A 27,045-nucleotide genomic window follows, 5' to 3' on the forward strand; every position below is an offset into this window, starting at 1 on the left:
GGTTCCTTTAAATGATGTCATCCAAGATGGCGTCCCTTCAATTCCGATTGGCTGATAGAATCAGCCTATAGGATTGAACTGGCATTCTATTGGCTGATTGGAACAGCCAATAGAATGCCAGCTCAAATCTATTGGCTGATTGGATCAGCCAATAGGATTTTTTCTACCTTAATTCCGATTGGCTGATAGAATTTCTATCAGCCAATCGGAATTGAAGGGACGCCATCTTAGATGACATCATTTAAAGGAACCTTCATTCAGTCGTCGGCCGTGGAAAGAAGAGGATGCTCCGCGTCGGATTTCTTAAAGATGGGCCCGCTCCATGCCGGATGGATGAAGATAGAAGATGCCGTCTGGATGAAGACTTCTGCCCGTCTGGAGGACTACTACTGCCCAGTTGGATGAAGACTTCTCCCAGCTTTGTTGAGGACTTCGGCCCGCTTGGGTGAAGACGTCTCCCGGTAAGGTGATCTTCAGGGGGTTAGTGTTAGTTTTTTTTAAGGGGGGAGTAGGGTTGGTTGTGTGGGTGGTGTGTTTTAATGTTGGGGGGGTATTTGTATTTTTTTTACAGGTAAAAGAGCTGATTACTTTGGGCAATGCCCCTCAAAAGGCCCTTTTAAGGGCTATTTGTAATTTAGTGTAGGGTAAGGCTTTTTTATTTTGGGGGGCTTTTTTATTTTAGGGGGATTAGATTAGGTGCAATTAGTTTAAAAATCTTGTAATTTGTTTATTATTTTCTGTAATTTAGTGGTCTTTTTTTCGTACTTTAGATAATTTTATTTAATTGTAATTAATTGTATTTAATTTAGTTAATTTATTTAATTATAGTGTAGTGTTAGGTGTAATTAGAACTTAGGTTAGGTTTTATTTTACAGGTAAATTTGTCTTTATTTTAACTAGGTAGTTATTAAATAGTTAATAACTATTTAATAACTATTGTACCTAGTTAAAATAGATACAAACTTGCCTGTAAAATAAAAATAAACCCTAAGCTAGCTATGATGTAACTATTAGTTATATTGTAGCTATCTTAGGGTTTATTTTATAGGTAAGTATTTATATTTAAATAGGAATTAGTTAGTTAATTGTAGTAATTTTATTTAGATTTATTTAAATTATATTTAAGTTGGGGGGGTTAGGGTTAGACTTAGGTTTAGGGGTTAATACATTTAATATAGTGGCGGCGACGTTGGGGGAGGCAGATTAGGGGTTAATAAATGTAGGTAGGTGGTGGTGATGTTAGGGACGACAGATTAGGGGTTAATAATATTTAACTAGTGTTTGCGATGCAGGAATGCGGCGGTTTAGGGGTTAATATATTTATTATAGTGGCGACGATGTCCGGTTTGGCAGATTAGGGGTTAAAATATTTATTTTAGTGTTTGCGATATGGGGGGGGCCTCGGTTTAGGGGTTAATAGGTAGTTTATGGGTGTTAGTGTACTTTTTAGCACTTAGTTAAGAGTTTTATACTACGGCGTTGTAGTGTAAAACTCTTGACTACTGACTAAATGTGGTGCCAGGCTTGACAGGAGAGGGTCTACCGCTCACTTTTGGTCAGATTCATAATACCGGTGCTATGCAAGTCCCATTGAAAATATAGGATACGCAATTGACGTAAGTGGATTTGCGGTATTTCTGAGTCTGGCCAAAAAAAGTGAGCGGTACACCTGTACCTGCAAGACTCATAATACAAGCGGGCGTTAAAAAGCAGCGTTGGGGGGGGCGGAGCTAACCGTCAATCAGGAGAGGCGCACCTAGCAAGGGCTCTCTCTTAAATCAGTAATGTTTGACAAAATTTAGGCTTTAAAGCTTTCTATTAAAGATATAAATTATTCTGGATAGCTTATCCACATATAGAGCACAGCAGCAGAGACAAACTGGACATTTATCCTAACGCTGGACCTTGAGAGAGAGTGATCTCCCTCACTAGCCTGGCTGCACTGACTGAGAGAAAGCGGGAAGATGCTGGTGAGCTGTTATCGCTGCTCCTCCGCCTACTAAGCTAGCCAGCAGGGGACCTCGGCTGCACTCCCGGAACCATAACTTCGCTGCCCGGGGGGTCGGGGCTCCGCTCCGAGGCAGCGGCTCTACAACTTGCAAGTGTTTCAGCAGAAGGAGTAGCGCCGCGGTCACCGGCTTCCATTACACACCCTATAGTGATCTATTGTGCCCACCTTGCTTGCTGGATACACCAGGGGAGACTCCGGTTGCGGCTGTGGTCTGCCTAAGACGGGCGGCTAACGAGAGGTTCCCCTTGGAGCTAGGCTGAAAGACAAGGATTGAAAATTGGCGCGAAGTTTCGCCATCTTGCGGCCTGGGACACCGCATCCCCGCTGCGCAACATATAACTCCCCAGCAGCAAGGACTTTCTTCAACATCCGACCAGCACTGTGGAGAAGGCAGAGGAAAGGTAAGGAAATGAACTCTTATTCTATTTAAACACTGTACCTGGGTGCATATTATAAGTGCTGGACTGCTTAAGTAGAATTGCACTCCTCAGCCTCTACCACATTTATAGGATATTACTACCGGACTGAGTTGCTCACAGTTATAGACAGAGTCTAAGGCTTATCTACCTTAAGAACTTTGAATGTAGAAGCGTTGGATAACACAGCACCCTCACCTTTCACTAAGTTGTGCCCATTTATATAAAGAGAGGGGGGGGGAAACAAAGGAGACAAAAGAAAAAAAAGGCACAAAAAATCTTCTATCCATATGCTGCAGCAATCACAGCCATCCATTTCTATGTTAATATACTGACTTCTGGAGCTGTCAGAAACCCAAAGACAGGGTCACCCCGGATAGATCCCCTAAACTACAGCTGCCTATGTCAACTTCATAAAGGTGGACATTTTTCTGCTTATTTTTTTGTTTTATTTTTTGCTTTGAATAAGGGAGTCTCCCACAGTTTAAATGAAATAATAAAAAAAAGAAAGGAATAGGAGGAAGAGGAAAAAAGGAGATAAAAAATAAATAAAATAAACTAACATAGAGCTAGTACTGCAGCCCACACCTATGACATTTCAAGCAAAAATAAAAGGATAAGGAGCCCGCAGAGCAGAGCCCCCAGAGGCAATAATACTCTCTCTACATATTGCCAACCCCTGAATCAACACCCTAACTGGGTCAAATTTGCTTGTTCCTTAAAGATAAAATTTTATAACATAATAAGGGTGGACATATTGCTGCTTGTCTTTTTTTTTTTTTTTTTCTTAACATAAAGAAATTTCTCACAGTGTAAAACTTCCGCACAGAGCGGTCGCTACAGCACACACATCTAAGGCACTTTCAAAAGAAGAAAGAAAGAAATAAAAGGGAAAGATAGAAGGGTCAGAGGCCTGCGGGGCCCCTCTCCCTGCTGATACCTGAGATAATAGAATATCTCCTCTCCTTGAGGATACATCATCAGATATCTATCAAAAGTACGCTCTCCTCTTTCCTTTCCTGCTGTCTGACGTGGCAGTAGGTCATACCACAACCTCCCTTTTCCGTGATCGCCCTGTGAGGGCTTTTTCTTCCCCCGAGGAGTAGCGTACAAAAGATATACTTCAGTCTATCTAGCCCCTGTGGCATTGATTTCACATTTAAACAAAAAACATGTCTCACTCTAATAGGAAAAAAACTACGAGCAAACACAATGAAGGTCCAAAAAGAACTGTAGCAGACCACTTCCACAGTAAATTTCTTGTGGAAAGAGATATATCAGATGAGGACTCCAGGGATTCACCGTCAGGCCAAGGAGAAGAGGAACTACACCCCTCTGGAAATCACCTTAACTCTTATACAGAGACCTCTTCTCTCAAGGAACTAATAAACTCGCTATCAGCCAAGATGGACTCCCACCACACTTCATTAAAACAGGAAATCAGGACCTCGGTAGCCGACCTCAAAAGGGAAATATCCTCTTTGGGGGATAGAACTGAGACTCTAGAACATAAACACGAGGACCTGGCAACAGACCATTCTAATCTCCTTGCATACTCTCAGTCCCTGGCAGAAATGATTTCAGATCTTGAAGTGAAGCTAGCAGACCTGGAAGATAGGTCCCGGCGCAACAATGTGCGTCTTAAAGGTATTCCTGAAAGTGTTGCAAATTCTGACCTCCTTAAATATCTGAAAGAGCTGTTTGAAGTGCTAATTGATTCTCCACATGATCAAGAAGCAAAAATAGATAGAGCTCATAGAGCCGTCAGACCAAGAAATTTAAATCAGGCGCAGCCCAGAGATGTGATTGTGAAGCTACATCATTACACTTTTAAAGAAAAAATTCTCCAGGCAGCCTATATGAAGAAGGACTTACCAGATCCCTATAAAGAACTACAGTTCTTCCACGACTTATCATCCCACACGTTGTCAAAGAGGAGATCATTCCAGCCAATCACCTATTGTCTTCGCAAGCACTCCATCAAATATAGGTGGGGATTCCCTGTACGACTATTTTTCCAACTTGAAGGAATTTCTTACACTATTACTAATCTAAAACAAGGAATGGAGCTTCTCAACAAACTAAAACTTCTACAAAGCTCCCACGCTATACCTGCTACAAGTTCTGAACCAAATCCTACCCGAAACATCGCCTCTGCTACTGGATCCACAAATATGGACCCTACCCCTCCAAGGGGTGATGCAACAGAATGGAGCCCCAAACCAAGAAGATCTTCGCCCGCTTCTAAGAGGCGGAATACTACCCAATAAGTCTTATATCTGCTATACCTGATTAGTGCACCCTGTGCAAAGCTGAAAATTAATGTACACTAAGTATATATTGCTAAATTCATACACCTTGTTAACTGAAGATATCTCCTGCAATGTGTGTTCCCGCATCCCATCTAGACATCCTGAATGTAAAACTTTGATTTTTTCTAATATTATTTTTTCCTTACAGGGCTTGACTTATGTTCAAATAGAAATTATACGATATATATTATAAAGGTGAAAGGATACCTTTAAAAAAAGAGAGAGTTTATGTTTCTAATATATTCATTCTGGGTGTAAGGTTCCTCACTATTATTGTACCCTTTCAGATTGGGTTGTATATTACAATAATTGCCCGCCTCCAAGAGGCGGAATACTACCCAATAAGTCTTTTAACTGTCATCTCTGAATGGTACAAGCTGTACAAAACTGATAATTAATGGATATTAGCTATATTTTGCTAAAAATATACACTATACTAATAGAAGATACCCCCTGTAACTTCTGATCCCGAGCCACATCTAAACATCCTTAATGTAAAGCTTGATTTTTCCTAATATTACTCTCTCCTTACAGGGCTTGTCTTATGCTCAAATAGAAACCATATGCTATGTATTATAACTATGAAAGGATATTTGGGAGAGGGGGAAGAAAAAAAAAAAAAAAAAAAAAGATAGACTATGTTTCTACTATATGCACCTTGGGTATAAGGTTTCTCAATAATGTTGTTCCTTTTATATTGGATTGTATACTACCTGAACTATAGGCCATATGCAATTTAGCTTGTAACATAGCTGAACAGAAAGTAATATATGAGAACAGGTAGACACTAATATCTAACTGAGACTAGTCTTAAATCTAGGTCGTTGCATAGATCTGCTTTATGATAAGATCTTGGTAAAACACCCCTGATGCACAGGAGTAGCTCATGGAACTAGACTGTAGTCACCTACTACTTTCCAGACGTTCAACTTTACATATCCATTCACCCCCCTAATCGCCTTAGTGTACAAATATCATACACTAAATTAGCTAGCAATTATAGATTCTCTATAATGAGCATCTAAGCTAACACTTATAATAACCATATACAGTGAAGCTATACCTAACGTTAGAACCTCTGGGAAACGGCCCTTTAAAACATAAAGAACAAGGAAGGAAAAGGTGGGAAGGAGAGTTGATCAACAATGCTTTATTATTGTCTTAAGCTATTGACTGCTTTTGCTTTGTTTTGCAGTATGCTCTTATGTTTCTTCAAAATGTGCACTATTTAATATGTTCTTAATTATATTCCAGATCTTCACAAGAGAAGGTATGAATTACTGTTACTAAGGTTTTAATTTAACTGGTTGAGTTAATCCCGGAAATAATCCGGATTTGTGTTTGTTGTTGTTTCAAACATAACTCATAACGTAACTAACTATTATCTAAGCAAACTGGTTACCCCACCCCCCCCCTTTTTACTCTAGGTGGTAACCGTTATTTTTTTTTACATAATAGCATTTAAAATTGTACTTCACTACAGCATAATCCCTTACTCATAGCGGTGCTTACCCGCTGAATATCCCCCATTTCCCCCTCAAGTTTTATTCTGGTGTCTCTGGACCTCCGGTGCGCCAGGACACAATAGGAGTTCATCCTCAGTTCTTAGTTGGGTTCATTGCATATATTTTCTTAAACAACACCTCTTTCCTCTCTGATAAAGTGATATTAACTCTCAATATATCCCTATCAAGTTTAGATAGGCTTTTATATACATCTCCACATAGCTGTATCTAACCTCCCCCTTTCTACCCTCTACCTCACCTCCCTCTCTCTCCTCCCCCCCCCTTTTTTTTTTTTTTTTTTTTCTCCTCCCCTCTCTCAATATCGAACTAACAGTGATCACTCACAATACCCAAGGCCTTAATTCTCCGACCAAAAGAAGCCTCCTACTCAATAGCATTAAAAAATTGAAGGCTAATGTCATCTTCCTACAGGAGACCCACTGGATCAGGTCCCCAGGTATCCCCTTTTCATTCAAAAAATTTTCAACCAAATTAGAGGCCTCCTACTCCACTAAGTCTAGGGGAGTGGCCATCCTCTTTAAAGATAACCTACAAGTAGAAAAGATTTACGTTGAGTTAGACCCTGAGGCTAGGTTTATTATTTTTATATGTAAAATAAATGGACGAAAATACACTCTAGTAAACCTTTATGCCCCGAATTCTAGGCAAATACCTTTCTTAAAACATATCCTTAAGCTTATTGATGCACTCAAACAGGGAACCTTGATTATTGGAGGAGACTTCAACTTAGTCTCTGATCCCCTTAAAGATAAAAAAGGGACTACAAGAGCGACTCCGGACCGCTCAACTAGTTCACTTTCAGCTGCATTCAGAAATCTTATGGCACAATACAGCCTCTATGATGTGTGGAGAGCCATGCATACCTCAGACAATGATTACACCTTTTACTCTAGTGCCCACAAGATGTTCTCGAGAATCGACTATATCTTTGTTGAGGCACATACCCTTAACGAGATACACTTTTCCAAAATAGAAGTAATCGCCTGGTCTGACCACGACCCTGTGATTGTATCCTTCTTTTCGCACCAGGCCCCATCAATTAAGAAGTGGAGGTATGAGGAGTGGTTGATAGCAAATCCCCACACACTGCAGGAAATTGGAAATAATCTGCAAGAGTTTATTCAAATTAATGATACAGAGCAGACAGACGTGCAGTATGTGTGGGCCTCACTTAAGGCTTACCTTAGAGGGATACTAATTAATAAAGCTAATACATTTAAGAAAAATCAGGGTAGAACGTTGGCTGATCTAACTTACGAGTTTAGAAAACAGACCTCCCTCTTAAAATTAAATCCATCTTTGCAAGGCGCGAAGAAGTTAGAGCTCCTGAAAGAGGAACTTAATAAGCTTGAATCTATTAAGATTCAAAAAACTCTCTTTAGGCTTAAACAAACCTATTACTACCACAGTAACAAAGCCAACACCCTGTTGGCAACTAAACTTAGAGTAAAACAAGCACAACGAGCCATACCCTCCATTACACTGGAAGGAAACACAGTAACGTCTCCCAGAGATATAGGTGAAGCGTTTAGAACCTTTTACACTAAATTGTATAGCTTGACAGGCGAGACTTCCACTGAAGTTTACTCTATAGAGGAAATAACTGCTCTTCTGGGTAAACTGCGCCTACCTGAAATAAATATAGAAACAACAAACATGCTAAGTTCTCCGATCTCCATGGAGAATTAATAAGCGCTATCGCCCAACTTAAAAGAAACAAAGCCCCGGGCCCGGACTGGTTCACGGGCCATTTCTACAAAACTTTTAGTGAATATATAGTTCCAATTCTGTTGCGAACTTTCAATTCCTTTATGAACACAGGGTTATGCCTAAGCAAATTTTTAGAGGCAGACATCATCACCATATTGAAACCGGGAAAAGACTCAGGCTTATGTCAGAGTTACAGACCAATTTCTTTGATAAATTGCGACATAAAGCTGTACTCTAAAATACTTGCTAACAGATTAGCTAGGGTGGTTGGTGAACTAGTTCACCCAGATCAGGTGGGCTTTGTACCAAATAGAGAAGGTCCGGACAATACCCAAAGGTTATTTGACATATTATATGAAGCTAACAATAGGGGGGTCTCCCTTCTGGCCCTGTCCCTTGACGCGGAGAAGGCGTTTGACAGGGTCAGGTGGGATTACCTCTGGTGTACCCTTGAAGCTTTTCATATACCTCCTCACTTTATTAGGGCAATCAAGGTCCTATACTCAGTTCCCACTGCAAGGATTAGCGGAGTGGGTTTCCAGTCAGCCCCGTTTGCCATCTTGAATGGAACCAGGCAGGGTTGTCCGCTGTCTCCGATGCTATTCGCATTGGCTATCGAGCCTTTGGCTCAGTTGATAAGAGATGATCCCGACATTCTGGGGGTTGATTTTGGGGGTTCAACCCACAAGATTGCGTTATTTGCAGACGACGTTACCCTACTACTCACATCCCCATCCTCATCTCTGTCAGCTGTCTTTAAATGTCTGGATATATTCTCTAAATGTAGTTTTTATAAATTGAACTACTCTAAAACGGAAGTACTACACATTAATATTCCAGAACCTGAGCTGAAATTCCTACAAAGAAATTATGACTTCCATTGGTCTGATACCTCTGTCAAACATCTGGGTATTCACCTGAGTCCAAACCCCGAAATCATGATCCAGAAAGATTTTACTGACCGCATTCCTGAGTTCAGGAGGCTTCTTGAAAGCTGGGAATTCAGAGAATTCTCGTGGACAGGGCGGATTGCTGCGGTCAAAATGTCGCTTCTTCCTAAAATCACGTACCTCTTTAGGTGCATAAATTTGACGGTCCCGAGACCTATACTCAAACAACCTTTAGATAGAGGAGGACTAGCCTACCCTAGTGTTCTGATATATCATTATGCCGCACGTCTCTCTCATCTTATGTGTTGGAGTCTAAAGGTTGACCAGCCTAGATGGTATCAAGTAGAGCAGTCCCTTCTCCCTGGAGTTGTTCTGCTTTCTGACCTTCCTTGGATTCCAGTACATGTCCGTAAAACTTTGCGGATTGAACATCCTCTTATTTTGAACACCCTGCTACACTGGGATACCAGAAAAAATATGGAATCTATTGCCCCACACCCCTCTCCTCTTTATAGGATACGAACTATCTTGATTTCTATGCCGGAGACGCATGTAGGCAATTGGTCTGAGGCTGCTAATGAACCTATCACATCTTTATATAAAAAGGACTCCCTCTTGTCATTTGAAGAGGTCAAGGCTGGGCTCTCCATACCATCATATCTGAACTTTGAATTTATTAGGCTAGCGAGCATCCTCAGGGCTTGGGGACTTTCGGGGCAACCCACAAGACCTCTCACTAGATGGGAACAAAGATGGAATCTGGGCAAGCTACTCAAAGGCTCTCTCTCTTTCCACTATAATCTATTGGTGGCGCCCATAAAACCAAATAAACATAGTCAGTACAAAGCCTGGGAAAAGGAACTTAAAATTAACATTGAGATCACAATATGGCTTAAGGAGCTCATCAGCGCTAAGAAAATCTTACATAGCGCAACCTTATGGGAGCTTTATTATAAGATAACCACCAGGTGGCACCTCGTGCCGGTCACACTGAATAAATATTATCGAAAAACCTCCCCCCTATGTTGGCGAAACTGCGGTCGCTTGGGCACGCAGGTTCACATTTGGTGGGATTGCCCTATAATTAGGGGTGCCTGGGGATTTGCATTTGATGTTCTCAGGTCGCTAGACATATCACTGAGCCCAACCCCTTCAGTGGGCCTCCTACATCACCAGCTTCCACCTATGTCTGATACTGACAAACACCTTACCCTTTACGTCCTGATGGCTACTAAGCTGGCTATTGCCAGGGACTGGAAACAAGCCTCATCTCCTTCACCCAAAAAAATAATCGCCATAATTGACCATATTAGACAGATGGAGGAGTTTGCATTCAGACATCTTAACAAATTAGAACTCTACCTAGAGATTTGGAATAAATGGAGTGAGGCACAGACCTTGTAGACATTAGGGAATCATACAGTACACGATCACTTACTTGAACTTCATCTGCAGAAACTCCCCCTCCCCCCCCCTTTTTTTTTTTCTCTCTCTTTCCTTCTTCTCCTCTCCCCTCTCCTCCCTTTCTCTCCCTGCAGTCCCGTTCCCCCTTTTTTTTTCCCCCTGTGTATTACCCTTAAAGGCCCGAGCACTTAACACTCTTCTACATAAACACGTCACTTTTAACTAAATTAATAAACTCACTAATCTTGAATGATGAACTATACACTGTGTCAAGCAGGATTTGAACCCAATATGAGGAGATGATCAATCTATCCAGGGCACGCTGGTTGTTCAGAGTCTAAGATACAAGTTTAATGTTTGACTCTATATTCTCTCACACAAGAATGTATCTAATTTATGTACAAAAAGTAAAATGAGGAAATAATGTATGTGTACATACTTCCATCTCTTAACAAACAGTGTCTTATGTCTATATAGTATGCCATAGTTACTAATATAACTATTCTATGATGTTACAAAAATCTTATGCTCTAACAGATTTTGTGTTGTACGATTGTTCAAATTGTGTAACTTCTACACTTATGTTTTGTTCTCACTGTTAAATTTTTTTTATTGTTCCTCAATAAAAAACTATTTAAAAAAAAAAAAAAAGCAGCGTTGGGACCGGCCAATGCTGCTTTTTAACCCTAACGCACAACTCGTAATCTAGGCCTAAATTATCCAAAATAATAAAAATTATTCCTATTCTCATACCCAGTTTAAAAAAAAAAAAAAACATCCCAAAATAAAAAAAACCCTAATCTATAATAAACTACCAATGACCCTTAGAATGGGCCTTTTGTAGGGCATTGCCCTAAAGTTAACAGCTCTTTTGCTAAAAAAAATAAAACACTAACCCCAAAATCGGTACTCACAGTTGCTGAAGTCCGGCAAATGATGTTCATCCCAGCAGCGAAGCATCTTCATCCAGGTGGTTACATCTGTATCCTTTGTGGAACGGGTATCTTCTATCTTCATCCCAGCGGAGGAGGAGGTTGGTGGATGCGTGGAGGCAGAGGTCCAGGCGGAGGTCCATCGGTCCGATGTGGAGGTCCTCTTCATGCGATCGTCTGCCACACACTGAGGATTCAATGCAAGATACCCCTTTTATATTAGGGTACCATTGCATTCCTATTGTCTGAAAAATTAAAATCAGCCAATAGGAATTAGAGCTGCTTAAATCCTATTGGCTGATTCAAACAGTCAATAGGATTTACGCAACTCTCATTCCTATTGGAAGTAAAAGAGCTGAATGCCCTTTTAAGGGCAATGCCCATACAAATGCCCTTTTCAGGGCAATGGGTAGATTAGTTTTTTTGGGGGGTTGGGGGTTTGTAATGTTAGGGGGTGTTTGTTTTTATTTGTTTTTTTTATTTTGGGGTGGGTTTTTGTTTTTAGAAAGGGGTATTAGAATAGGAATAATTTTTATTATTTTTTGTAATTGTAGTTTTAATTTTTTTAGTAATTTAGTTTTTTTATTTTTAGTAATGTTAGGTTTTTTTATTTTTAGTAATCTTAGGTTTTATTAGTTTAAGCTTAGGTTTTATTTTTATTTCACAGGTAAGTTTGTATTTTTTTTTAGTAGGTAGTTAGTAAATAGTTATATTGTAGCTAGCTTAGGTTTAATTTTACAGGTAAGTTTGTATTTATTTTTAAATAGTAGGTAGTTAGTTAATAATTGTAACTTTAATTTAGGTCTATTTTAATAATATTAAAGTTAGGGGGTGTTAGGTTTAGGGGTTAATAGTTTAATTAAGTTTGTTGCAATGTGGGGGCCCGGCGGATTAGGGCTAAATAGGATTAGTTAGTGTTGGCGATGTTTGGGAATGGCGGTTTAGGGGTTAATAGGTTTAGTTAGTGTTGGTGATATTTGAGAACGGCGGTTTAGGGGCTAATAGGTTTGTTTAGTCTTTCAGTTAGTGTCGGCGATGTTGGGGAACTGCGGTTTAGGGGTTAATAGGTTTAGTTAGTATTGACGATGTTTGGGAACGGCGGTTTAGGAGTTAATAGGTTTAGTTAGTGCCAGCGATGTTGGGGAACTGCGGTTTAGGGGTTGATAGGTTTAGATTGTGTCGGCGATGTCAGGGAACTGCGGTTTAGCCGTTAATAGGTTTAGTTAGTGTTGGCAATGTCATTAATAGCTTTATTTTGTGTTAATAGCTTTATTTAGGCCTAGATTTAGAGTTGAACGGTAGCCGTCAAAACCAGCGTTAGAGGCTCCTAACGCTGGTTTTGGGCTACCGCCGGTATTTAGAGTCAGTCATTAAAGGGTCTAACGCTCACTTTCCAGCCGCGACTTTTCCATACCGCAGATCCCCTTACGTCAATTGCGTATCCTATCTTTTCAATGGGATCTTTCTAACGCCGGTATTTAGAGTCGTGTCTGAAGTGAGCGTTAGAAATCTAACGACAAAACTCCAGCCGCAGAAAAAAGTCAGTAGTTAAGAGCTTTCTGGGCTAACGCCGGTTTATAAAGCTCTTAACTACTGTGCTCTAAAGTACACTAACACCCATAAACTACCTATGTACCCCTAAACCGAGGTCCCCCCACATCGCCGCCACTCGATTACATTTTTTTAACCCCTAATCTGCCGACCGCCACCTAATTTATACTTATGTACCCCTAATCTGCTGCCCCTAACACCGCCGACCCCTATATTATATTTATTAACCCCTAATCTGCCCCCCTCAACGTCGCCTCCACCTGCCTACACTTATTAACCCCTAATCTGCCGAGCGGACCGCACCGCTACTATAATAAAGTTATTAACCCCTAATCCGCCTCACTAACCCTATAATAAATAGTATTAACCCCTAATCTGCCCTCCCTAACATCACCGACACCTAACTTCAATTATTAACCCCTAATCTGCCGACCGAATCTCGCCGCTACTGTAATAAATGGATTAACCCCTAAAGCTAAGTCTAACCCTAACACTAACAACCCCCTAAATTAAATATAATTTAAATCTAACGAAATAAATTAACTCTTATTAAATAAATTATTCCTATTTAAAGCTAAATACTTACCTGTAAAATAAACCCTAATATAGCTAAAATATAAATTATAATTATATTATAGCTATTTTAGGATTTATATTTATTTTACAGGTAACTTTGTATTTATTTTAACCAGGTACAATAGCTATTAAATAGTTAAGAACTATTTAATAGCTAAAATAGTTAAAACAATTACAAAATTACCTGTAAAATAAATCCTAACCCAAGTTACAATTAAACCTAACACTACACTAGCAATAAATAAATTAAATAAAATACATCCAATTACCTACAATTAAACCTAACACTACACTATCAATACATTAATTAAATACAATACCTACAAATAACTACAATTAAATAAACTAACTAAAGTACAAAAAATAAAAAAGAACTAAGTTACAAAAAATAATAAAATATTTACAAACATTAGAAAAATATTACAACAATTTTAAACTAATTACACCTACTCTAAGCCCCCTAATAAAATAACAAAGACCCCCAAAATAAAAAAATGCCCTACCCTATTCTAAATTAAAAAAGTTCAAAGCTCTTTTACCTTACCAGCCCTTAAAAGGACCTTTTGTGGGGCATGCCCCAAAGAATTCAGCTCTTTTGCCTGTAAAAAAAACACATACAATACCCCCCCAACATTACAACCCACCACCCACATACCCCTAATCTAACCCAAACCCCCCTTAAATAAACCTAACACTTAGCCCCTGAAAATCTTCCTACCTTATCTTCACCTCGCCGGGTATCACCGATCGGTCCTGGCTCCAAAATCTTCATCCAAACCAAGCGGGGGCTGGCGATCCATAATCCTGCGGCTGAAGAGGTCCAGAAGAGGCTCCAAAGTCTTCATCCTATCCGGGAAGAAGAGGCGATCCAGACCGGCAACCATCTTGATCCAAGCGGCATCTTCTATCTTCATCCGATGAGGAACGGCTCCATCGTGAAGACCTCCAGCGCGGATCAATCTTCTTCCTCCGACGTCCAACTGAAGAATGACGGTTCCTCTAAGGGACGTCATCCAAAATGGCGACCCTCGAATTCCGATTGGCTGATAGGATTCTATCAGCCAATCGGAATTAAGGTAGGAAAATTCTGATTGGCTGATGGAATCAGCCAATCAGAATCAAATTCAATCCAATTGGCTGATCCGATTAGCCAATCAGATTGAGCTCGCATTCTATTGGCTGATCGGAACAGCCAATAGAATGCAAGCTCAATCTGATTGGCTGATCGGATCAGCCAATCGGATTGAACTTGAATCTGATTGGCTGATTCCATCAGCCAATCAGAATTTTCCTACCTTAATTCCGATTGGCTGATAGAATCCTATCAGCCAATCAGAATTCGAGGGACGCCATCTTGGATGACGGCCCTTAAAGGAACCGTCATTCGTCAGGAAGTCGTCGGTGAAGATGGATGTTCCGCGTCGGCGGGATGAACATGGATCCGGAAGAAAGAAGATTGAAGATGCCGTTGATAGAAGACTTCAGCCCGATCATGGACCTCTTCAGCTACCGCTTGGATGAAGACTTCAGCCGGATCATGGACATCTTCAGCCCCCCGCTTGGGCTTGGATCAAGACATCGGAGCCAGGACGGATCGGTGTGATACCCGGCGAGGTGAAGATAAGGTAGGAAGATCTTCAGGGACTTAGTGTTAGGTTTATTTAAGGGGGGTTTGGGTTAGATTAGGGGTATGTGGGTGGTGGGTTGTTATGTTGGGGGGGGGTATTGTATGTGTTTTTTTTAAAGGCAAAAGAGCTGAATTCTTTGGGGCATGCCCCACAAAAGGTCCTTTTAAGGACTGGTAAGGTAAAAGAGCTTTGAACTTTTGTAATTTAGAATAGGGTAGGGCATTTTTTTATTTTGGGGGTGTTTGTTATTTTATTAGGGGGCTTAGAGTAGGTGTAATTAGTTTAAAATTGTTGTAATTTTTTTCTAATGTTTGTAAATATTTTTTTATTTTTTGTAACTTAGTTCTTTTTTATTTTTTGTACTTTAGTTAGTTTATTTAATTGTATTTATTTGTAGGAATTGTATTTAATTTATTTATTGATAGTGTAGTGTTAGATTTAATTGTAGATAATTGTAGGTAGTTTATTTAATTTATTTATTGCTAGTGTAGTGTTAGGTTTAATTGTAACTTAGGTTAGGATTTATTTTACAGGTAATTTTGTAATTATTTTAACTAGGTAACTATTAAATAGTTCTTAACTATTCAATAGCTATTGTACCTGGTTAAAATAATTACAAAGTTACCTGTAAAATAAATATTAATCCTAAAATAGCTATAATATAATTATAATTTATATTGTAGCTATATTAGGATTTATTTTACAGGTAAGTATTTAGCTTTAAATAGGAATAATTTATTTAATAAGAGTTAATTTATTTTGTTAGATTTAAATTATATTTAATTTAGGGGGGTGTTAGGGTTAAAGTTAGACTTAGCTTTAGGGGTTAATAAATGTATTAGAGTAGCGGTGAGCTCCTGTCGGCAGATTAGGGGTTAATGCTTGAAGTTAGGTGTCGGCAATGTTAGGGAGGGCAGATTAGGTGTTAATACTATTTATTATAGGGTTATTGAGGCGGGAGTGAGGCGGATTAGGGGTTAATACATTTATTATAGTAGCGCTCAGGTCCGGTCGGCAGATTAGGGGTTAATAAGTGTAGTTAGGTGGAGGCGACATTAGGGGCGGCAGATTAGGGGTTAATAAATATAATATAGGGGTCGGCGATGTTAGGGCAGCAGATTAGGGGTACATAGGGATAATGTAGGTGGCGGGGGTGTACGGAGCCTCAGATTAGGGGTTAAAAATAATATGCAGGGGTCAGCGATAGCGGGGGCGGCAGATTAGGGGTTAATAAGTGTAAGGTTAGGGGTGTTTAGACTCGGGGTACATGTTAGAGTGTTAGGTGCAGATGTAGGAAGTGTTTCCCCATAGAAAACAATGGGGCTGCGTTAGGAGCTGAACCCGGCTTTTTTGCAGGTGTTAGGTTTTTTTTCAGCTCAAACAGCCCCATTGTTTTCTATGGGGGAATCGTGCACGAGCACGTTTTTGAAGCTGGCCGCGTCCGTAAGCACCGCTGGTATCGAGAGTTGAAGTTGCGGTAAATATGCTATACGCTCCTTTTTTGGAGCCTAACGCAGCCATTCTGTGAACTCTAAATACCAGCGGTATTTAAAAGGTGCGGCCAGAAAAAAGCATGCGTAGCTAACGCACCCCTTTGGCCACAGAACTCTAAATCTAGGCGTTAGTGATTTAGTTGGTGTCACAATGTCAGGGAATGGCGGTTTAGGGATTCATTGTTTTATTTAGTGATTTAGTTAGTGTCGGCGATGGTGGGGAAACTGCGGTTTAGATTAGAACAATTACAAATTCTGAATATGAATAATGGATCCAAAAATTTGGAAACTGATTTATTCATTTTAGGAAGTTTTTGAGATTTTAGTAATGGTGCTGATTTGGAAATTCAGATGCATTTGAATTTCTGAATCGGCGAAAATTCGTCAGAAAGCGAAATTCAGCCGAAACTAAACGCACATGTCTACCTTATAACCATTCTTGAAAATAAATACAATTATACCAGTGCAATACTGCTCTAGACAAATGTTTTATTTCATGATTCAGACAGAGCATACAATTTTAAACAACTTTTCAATTTACTTCTAGAATCAAATTTGCTTCCTTCTCTTGTTATCCTTTATTGAAGGAGCAGCAATGCACCACTGGGAGCTAGATGAACATATTGAGTGAGACAATGACAAGAGGCATGTAGTGCAGCTAGTTCCCATTAGTGCATTACTGCTCCTGAACCTACCCATGTACCAAGAGAACAAAGCAAATTAGATCATAGAAATAAATTGTAAAGTTGTTTAAAATAACTCTAACTGAATCATCCAAGTTTAACTTTGATTATTATGTCCCTTTAAGGATAGCAGGGGTTAAAGAGTAAAATAAATAAAAAATGTTATGCTGAAGACATTCTATGTCCTTGTTTTTTTTATTCTCAGTTGAATACATCTCATATTTATTATTATTTTATCCACGTGACAGTAGATTTTCCATCTAATGCATATGAGCTTTATGGGACTTTAAAGAAATTTCTATATGTAAAACGTATGTAATCAGCAACTAAGCCCTGAATTTCAAATACATATTTAAAACATTGTTAGTAAAATCACAGTTCTCAGAGACAAAGTTTAAAGGGACACTAAACCCTAAAATGTTCTTTCATTATTCAGATAGAGAATACAAATTTAAACAACATTACAATTTACTTCTATTATTTATTTTGCTTCATTTTTTAGATATTCTTAGTTGACGAAAAAGCAATGCACATGGGTGAGCCAATCACCCCAGGCTTCTATGTGCAGGAACCAATCAGAAGCTACTGAGCCTATCTAGATATGCTTTTCAGCAAATAATATCAAGAGAATAAAACAAATTAGATAATAGAAGTAAATTAGAAAGTTGTTTAAAAATGCATGCTCTTTCTAAATCATGAAAGAAAAAATGTGGGTTTCATGTTCCTTTAAGCAAAGTAGGCAATGAAAGTAGGAAATGAAAGTTTTTTTCCCCCTTGCATAATAAAATATATAAAGGTTTAAATCTTGAATCTAAAGTCCCTTTAAGCTATCAACTTAATTAAAAATGTGTGAGTTAAACATTAAGCAGTCAGCACTACATTCATAACTTTAGACACCAAGTTGTTTAATAAACAAAACAAAACACATAAAGCTTGGACATTTTCTTTGGTTGTTCGGTCACTTGTTTGAGGGTCTTCCAGTTGAGCTAGACAGCAGAAGACCGCTTGTAATAGAAGGTTACTAATTGCAGTACGTCTTTGCATTTGTAGAACATGACAGGCTAATCTGAGAGATGGTAAAAAAGAACTGAAGTCTTGGGATAAAAATGCTTCTCAGCTTCTTTCTGTGACTGTTCAGATGTAAGGTTGTCTTGCCCAAAGTACACAAACCGTCAGACTGGATCAGGATTTCTGTTTGGGTAGAGATCAGAAACAAAGCTGCTTCTCTAAAGTCCACCTCATTGTAAAGACTAACCATGGAAACCACTGTATTCTGTGGCCCATGGTAGCAGAAGAGGTATGTGAATGATCCCCCCCTTTATCAGGTTTTCTTACATTTTCAGACTATTTTATTGTATACAGATACTCTTTCTTTTATTGACACATTTGCACCCTTTATTTGAATACTTTTTTTTGTAGCTGTGAAGATAGATATTAGATAGAGGCATATTGCTGACATTTGTGCTGATATTTACTAAAGTTACTTGCAATTTTTAACATGAGCATCAATATTCGTTGTATTTAATAATGAATACCACCAAGTATTTGGAAAGGTCAAAAATAGTTCAGCTAATTGAAAGATTATAAATGAAGATTAAAATAATTGTGCTTGTTGATTGTTGACATTATATTTTATGTTGTGTTGAATAATATGTTTATATCTTACATTAAAAAAAGTTTATGTGAAAGTAGCTTCACAGCAATGATTAAAATAGTGTAATTAGGTTTTAGCACTTTTCACAATATCTATTAAAATTAATGAAATCTTGGGTATTTTTCAGGATTCAGATAGAACATGAAATTTATAAAATATATCCAATTTTCTTTTTTGTATTATATAAAATTATCATACTCTCTTGCTGCCCTTTGTTGAAGCTTAAATCCTTTTGTTTGAGAATGCTGCAGTATTTTCAGGAGCGTGCACGTCTAGAGCCCAATATGTAGAAGTAATGGCAACAAGGCTTGTAACAATGTTTTACATATTGTGCTCCAAACACATGCACTCTCCTGAACCTACCTCAGTATGCTTTCATGAAAGGAAGTAAGATTCAACAAATAATACCAAGCAAAAATGATAAATTGGATGATAGAAGGGAACTGGAAGGTTTTTCTAATTGTTTGCTTTATACAAATCATTAAATTCATTATAGAATGTAATTTTAAAGCTAGCAACCCGCAAATGGGTTAAACACATATTTACAGTACTGCTCAAGAGCCGCAGAAAACTGCCTGAGTGGAAATAGCCACTGACATAATCAGCAGCACCTATGGCATGTCCCTCCTTTATTGGGTTAAACACATAGCATTACAGGGTCACTAGTGTTAAAATGTTTTTTTTTTTTTTACTATAATTGGCCTTACATTTTGACTTTATATATGATCTTATGAGAAAACTTTCTGTTTTAAAAGGGACTTAATGTTAGTTTATATCATGCAATATATGTATATATATATTTATTTATTTATATTTATTTATCATATCTACTAAAATATTTTAATGAACTGATGGAAAACTTACAATGTTAACAATGTGTTTTAGTGTATGTTCTATTCCTTTAGAGGAACTGTGTAAAACTGTATTGAACAACTTTATACAGGGAGTTCAAATTTATAGACCATTCCAATCCATTTAAAAATCATCAGAAAACTGGGAAATCATGTGTTTTCCCAGTGTTTTTGCACCACGTTAATTTCCCCAATACTTTGCAATGACAGCAATTGACAGCATTATTATAGTCCCTGAGATATTCTAAGAATTATTAAACTTTTCTAATTTATCTTTTCTGATCTAACCATGACCTTTTGGAAACCAATTTTGGAACGATTTTCACATCATATCTTTATGCTGTTTATTATATGACTATTTTCAGTGTTGCAAATAACAGCTTACAATCAACGTGATCCTTTTCTTATTTAAGAAGCTCAAACTTTTTAAACTGTGAAACTTGTATTCAGCCGAAATATGATAATCCAAATGATGATTTATTATTGCATTTAATTATTTGTACATTGGTAATAAAAAAACTGCACCAAATTGTTTAATTACAATAATCATCAATATTGACTCAAGCTATTTGCTTTGGCCATGATTGCATATCTTTAGTTTCATTGAAAGTGTGGGAAAACCCCTGTGAAACTCCAGTGAAATGTTTGTTTTTTATAGCTTTTGTTTTTTATATAACTAGCTTGATCTCTTACACTGTTAATATTAAGGGGGCTGAACCTATTTAAATTTATATAAATGGATTAAAATCTCTTAGAAAACAAAACCAAAACTCAACTGATCTTCATATTATGGTTTTGCAGGTCAAATTCATATTGATTGGTCTAGGGGGCCTTTAAATTTGTTGGTAGAATGAGCAAATTATGGCTATATAGTGTGACTGAGACATCTATTGTTATAACAGATTTAGTGATTTTATTCAGGCTGGTGATACAGCTTCGTCCCCTTACAGTGCAGGGTTGCTCATGTGAGCCGGCAACTGCAAGATTAAAAATGACATACATACATTGGGTTACAAATTACATACATATACTGTATGTATTTATTAATATTTACATAATCACTTAAAATAATAAATAACTTTTCCCATATGGGAATATAAAAAGAGAGATAATAATCTACACCTTAGTCAGAGACTGGAAGGAACTCAAGTGCACATAACTTTACTAAACTATGAAACACTGTGACTAAATCCATCATATGCCACATCATCTAATTAATTCATAACCCCTTCAGAAATGCTAATCACAATAGTAGACGTCTATTGCAAAAAATGTGACACATCTAAGGGTGAGACGGGTCTCAGATTGCAACATGTTAACTGATCATCCCAAGCGTGTTAGCCATTAACTAGTAAATAAACAGTATTTCCCTGTGATTATCCACTTCATTAAGCACCAGATGAAAAGCAAAGACCAGAATTCAGAAAACAAAACTGAGAGAAAACCCTTAGAAAAACTCAATACTGAAGGCCTGATATTCAAAACTTTGCAACTCAGGGGAGATATTCTAAGAAGTGTCTTCTGTACGGGGAGGTCCTTAAAAATTTTTAGAAACCCAAATTTCATCTTGAGAATTTTTAATGTTGCTATTTAGTGTTCTTTATGTAAAACAGAGAATCTTACATTACAATACAAGGTCTAACCCCCCCCCCCCCCCCAAAGATTTTGCACAATTTTTTCTCCATGCCGGTGATGTTTTGAATATCAGGCCCTAAGAGAGAAAGGGCCCAATGACCAAAACTTTGCCGGGCCAGGTGTGAAAAACTTTGCTAACACAGTCGAAGTGGCTGCCCTTAGGGAATTATCTAAAAAAGGTGGCTGTCTCTGCAAATGGCAAGATGTGTCCCAAAGAAAGTAATGGACCTCGCTGGAAAAAGAAATTTTGCTAGGAAGAACAAAGTTAGCTGGGAGCAGAGGACACACGTATTACAAAATAAACACTGCAGGCAATACAAATCAGAATATTCCGCTTTCACCATGTAGTACCTTATAATCTTCTCTATTTTCATATACATGTGTTTTTCTATTAGGGTAAAGTGTTTTGCTCATTTAGAACCTTTCAGATTGCGAAAAAAAACAGAGAGATCGTGCGGAGGCGGGGGGGGGGGGGGGGGGGGAGTTTAAAAAATATGCCAGAGCTGTCAAAAAAATATTAGCTACATCCATTTAAAGGGACAGTCTACACTAAAATTTTTATTGTTTAAAAAGATAGAGAAACGCCTTTTTCTACCCATTCCCCAGCTTTGCACAACCAACATTGATATATTAATATACTTTATAACATTTAAACCTCTAAATTTCTGCCGGTTTCTAAGCCACTACAGACAGCCTCTTATCACATGCTTTTTTATTTGCTTTTCACAACAGGAGAATGCTAGTTCATGTGTGCCATATAGATAACATTGTGTTCACGCCCGCAGAGTTATTTAAAATTTAGCACAACACGTTACTAAATGCAAGTCAATAAATAATAAATTAAAAAAACCATGTGATCAGGGGGCTGTCAGAAGATGCTTAGATTAAAGGTAATTACAGAGGTAAAAAGTATATTAATATAACTGTGCTGATTATGCAAAAATGGGGAATGGGTAATAAAGGGATTATCTATATTTTAAAACAATAACAATTCTATTGTAGACTGTCCCTTTAAACCTGCACGATCAGAGGTGGGGAAATGCATTTTACAATAAGAAAAAAATATGCTTTGAATTTTGTATAATAAATATGAATTTCACAGCATTTATGTATTTTTCCTGTTATTTTAATATGAATTTTAATTTTCCCATAAAATATGATTTTTGTAGAAAAAAAAAATATTTTTAATGCAATTGAACAAGACAATTTTTTACTTTGTATTTTTACATCAATAATTAATTTATTCGTTATATATGATTTTTATATTACATTATATTTAGGCATATTGTAATGTTTGTATTTTGTTCACATACCTAAAAGCAGGGAGCACCCCTTTGTGAGATACACTGCTCTCAAGGTAAATACTGCCTTTAGAGAATTAAAACAGGGGCTTCATAATACGCCACAAAGAACGTATCCTCATGTTAGCTGTATAAGGAGCTGCCAGTTCATACTTTCTTTACAGAAAAGTATAATATTGTCATCAAAAATGAAATAAAAGCAAGCGTTTCCTTGAACCCTCACTGATACACTCTTTTTTTAATATTTGACTGCCATTGTGTGTTTATTTTGATGCATAAATATTTCATTATATGTCATTTTGTTTTATTTGCAAGTACATGTTATAGCTGTGGGTGCAACTTGTACTGACATATTCACAACTGATTTGGCATGGTACAAACTCTAGATATACTAACTTTTACAGCATAAATGAATGATATAATTCATACTACAGGAGATTAGTCATTTGACATTATGGATGTATTTTATCTAATTTACAGACTAAGGCATTTTCATTTACAATTCAGCTTTAATGTTTTTATTTATTTTTTTTATTTTAAAAAAATTGTTGGTAAACAATAAAAAACATTTAGATCTATGCAATGTTCCAAACACATAAAAGTTCTTGAAATGCTTGGTCCTGGTTGCATATATTTACTGTATATCATCAATAAATAATACATTGTATATAATTACAATATGTCAACAAAAAATATATTCAATAGTATAATATGGTTATCTATATTAACATGAGTTCTGTCATCTATCTATCTATCTATCTATCTATCTATCTATCATATTTCTGTCTCATCTATCTATCTATCTATCTATCTATCTATCTATCTATCTATCTAGCTATCATATTTCTGTCTCTCTGTCTCATCTATCATCTATCTATCTATCTATCTATCTATCTATCTATCTATCTGTCATATATCTTTTGTTTAATCTATCTGTTTAAATCTGCTTGTCTATCTATCTATCATCTATCTATCTATCATCTATCTATCTATCTATCTATCTATCTATCTATCTATCTATCTATCTATCTATTTATTATCTTTCTATTATCTATCTATTATCTATCTGTCTATCTATCTGTCTATCATCTATCTGTCTATCTATCTGTCTATCATCTATCTATCTATCTATCTATCTATCTATCTATCTATCTATCTATCTATCATCTATCTGTCTGTCTGTCATATATCTTTTGTTTAATCTATCTGTTTAAATCTGCTTGTCTATCTATCTATCTATCTATCTATCTATCTATCTATCTATCTATCTATCTATTTATTATCTTTCTATTATCTATCTATTATCTTTCTATTATCTATCTATCTATCTATCTATCTATCTATCTATCTATCTATCATATTTCTGTCTCTGTCTCATCTATCATCTATCTATCTATCTATCTATCTATCTATCTATCTATCTATCTATCATCTATCTATCTATCTATCTATCTATCTATCTATCTATCTATCTATCTATCTATCATCTATCTGTCTGTCTGTCATATATCTTTTGTTTAATCTATCTGTTTAAATCTGCTTGTCTATCTATCTATCTATCTATCTATCTATCTATCTATTTATTATCTTTCTATTATCTATCTATTATCTTTCTATTATCTATCTATCTATCTATCTATCTATCTATCTATCTATCTATGTGTGAGGGTTGGTTGCATGAACCTATTTATGATGCTTTTGACTCATTCACAAGATCTGTTGGGCATTTCAGTAATTTAGGGTGGATACAATGGACTTTGTATTTGACAAATTGATTATTTACAGGATATGTCTGTATGCCTGAGAACTGAGTAATTGGAGCAGAGGGTAGATGTTTATGTATATACTAGTCCTAAAGCCCGTTCACACGGGCCGTGTGGTTTATTTTTATTTTTATATTCTCTCTCTCTCTGTGCCCTATCTCTCTCTCTCCCCTCTTTCTCCCCCCTGTCTCTCTCACTCTCTCCCCCCTGTCTCTCTAACTCTATCCCCCCTGTCTCTCTCACTCTCACTCCCCTGTCTCACTCTCACTCTCACTCCCCTGTCTCTCTCTCACTCCCCTGCCTCTCTCTCCTCCCCCCTGTCTCTCTCTCTCTCCCCTGTCTGTCTCTCTCTCTCCCCTCTTTCTCTCTCCCCCCTGTCTCTCTCTCTCCCCCCCTGTCTCTCTCTCTCCCCCCCTGTCTCTCTCACCCTCTCCCCTGTCTCCCTCTCCCCTGTCTCTCTCACCCTCTCCCCTGTCTCCCTCTCCCCTGTCTCTCTCCCCCTCTCCCCTGTCTCCCTCTCCCCTGTCTCTCTCTCCCTCTCCCCTGTCTCCCTCTCCCCTGTCTCTCTCACCCTCTCCCCTGTCTCCCTCTCCCCTGTCTCCCTCTCCCCTGTCTCCCTCTCCCCTGTCTCCTTCTCCCCTGTCTCCCTCTCCCCTGTCTCTCTCTCCCTCTCCCCTGTCTCTCTCTCCCTCTCCCTTGTCCCCCTGTCTCCCTCTCCCCTGTCTCCCTCTCCCCTGTCTCCCTCTCTCCCTCTCCCCTGTCTCCCTCTCCCCTGTCTCCCTCTCCCCTGTATCCCTCTCCCCTGTCTCCCTCTCCCCTGTCTCCCTCTCCCCTGTCTCCCTCTCCCCTGTCTCCCTCTCCCCTGTCTCCCTCTCCCCTGTCTCCCTCTCCCCTGTCTCCCTCTCCACTGTCTCCCTCTCCCCTGTCTCCCTCTCTCCCTGTCTCCCTCTCCCCTGTCTCCCTCCCCCCTGTCTCCCTCTCCCCTGTCTCCCTCTCCCCTGTCTCCCTCTCCCCTGTCTCCCTATCCCCTGTCTCCCTCTCCCCTGTCTCCCTCTCTCCCTATCCCCTGTCTCCCTCTCCCCTGTCTCCCGCTCCCCTGTCTCCCTCTCCCCTGTCTCCCTCTCCCCTGTCTCTCTCACCCTCTCCCCTGTCTCCCTCTCCCCTGTCTCTCTCTCCCTCTCCCCTGTCTCCCTCTCCCCTGTCTCCCTCTCCCCTGTCTCCCTCTCCCCTGTCTCCCTCTCCCCTGTCTCTCTCACCCTCTCCCCTGTCTCCCTCTCCCCTGTCTCTCTCTCCCTCTCCCCTGTCTCCCTCTCCCCTGTCTCCCTCTCCCCTGTCTCCCTCTCCCCTGTCTCCCTCTCCCTTGTCTCCCTCTCCCCTGTCTCCCTCTCCCCTCTCACCCTCTCCCCTGTCTCCCTCTCCCCTGTCTCCCTCTCCCCTGTCTCCCTCTCCCCTGTCTCCCTCTCCCCTGTCTCCCTCTCTCCCTCTCCCCTGTCTCCCTCTCCCCTGTCTCCCTCTCCCCTGTCTCCCTCTCCCCTGTCTCCCTCTCCCCCTCTCCCCTGTCTCCCTCTCCCCTCTCTCCCTCTCTCCCTCTCCCCTGTCTCCCTCTCCCCTGTCTCCCTCTCCCCTGTCTCCCTCTCCCCTGTCTCTCTCACCCTCTCCCCTGTCTCCCTCTCCCCTGTCTCTCTCTCCCTCTCCCCTGTCTCCCTCTCCCCTGTCTCCCTCTCCCCTGTCTCCCTCTCCCCTGTCTCCCTCTCTCCCTCTCCCCTGTCTCTGATCAGCTGCTTTCAACGGCTATTTGCTAAGTGGGTTGTCAACGGCTAGTGCGAGGGTGTGATAGGCGGCTAGGCTAGTTGCGTGCGCGTGGGTTCGCGTGCGCGTGCGCGTGCGCATTGTGTGATAGGCTAGTAGGCTAAGTGGGTTGTCAACGGCTAGTGCGAGGGTGTGATAGGCGGCTAGGGTTCGCGTGCGCGTGCGCGTGCTCAAATCAGTTTTGTGAGTGTGCGTGCGCAGCAAGGGGGGTCAAAGTGCTAACAAACATGCTAAGTGGGTGGGAGAGTGCGCGCGTGCGAAGTATCAACAGCTGGCCAAGGGTGCGCGTGCGATCAGCGGCAAGAGTTTGTCTGAACTGCGCATGACGGCTTCAGACAAACTCTTGTCTTTTATAATATAGGATGGAGGGTGGAATTATAGAATATATTATCCTCTCCTATTTTCAGTTTGGCTATTTGGGACAAAGGATTTAATGTAAGTATACAAACTAACATTTAAATAGACACTACACTCAAAATGTGTTTCCTCACCAAAACAGCTTTGCAATGCACTTTCATTATTTTCCCCCTGATTTTTTGTTTTGTAATTAAAATCTTAAAGTTGTAGTGTTTTCACTTCTCCCCAGAAAAGATGGAGTGCATTCTGTGGCTGCAGAACCCTGACACTCTTTTGTGCTGCATAGTGATTGGTTGATATGTGTAAGAGCTCATTTAGATCTGTCCTTAAAGGGACACTGAACCCAAATTTTTTCTTTTGTGATTCAGATAGAGCATGCGATTTTAAGTAACTTTCTAATTTACTATTATCAAAGGTTCTTCCTTCTCTTGGTATTTGAAATGCAAGAATGTATGTTTAGATGCCGGCCCATATTTGGTGAACAACCTGGGTTGTTATTGCTGATTGGTGGATAAATTCATCCACCAATAAAAAAAGTTCTGT

Source organism: Bombina bombina, chromosome 5, assembly GCF_027579735.1.
Source record: "Bombina bombina isolate aBomBom1 chromosome 5, aBomBom1.pri, whole genome shotgun sequence".
NCBI lineage: Eukaryota > Metazoa > Chordata > Amphibia > Anura > Bombinatoridae > Bombina > Bombina bombina.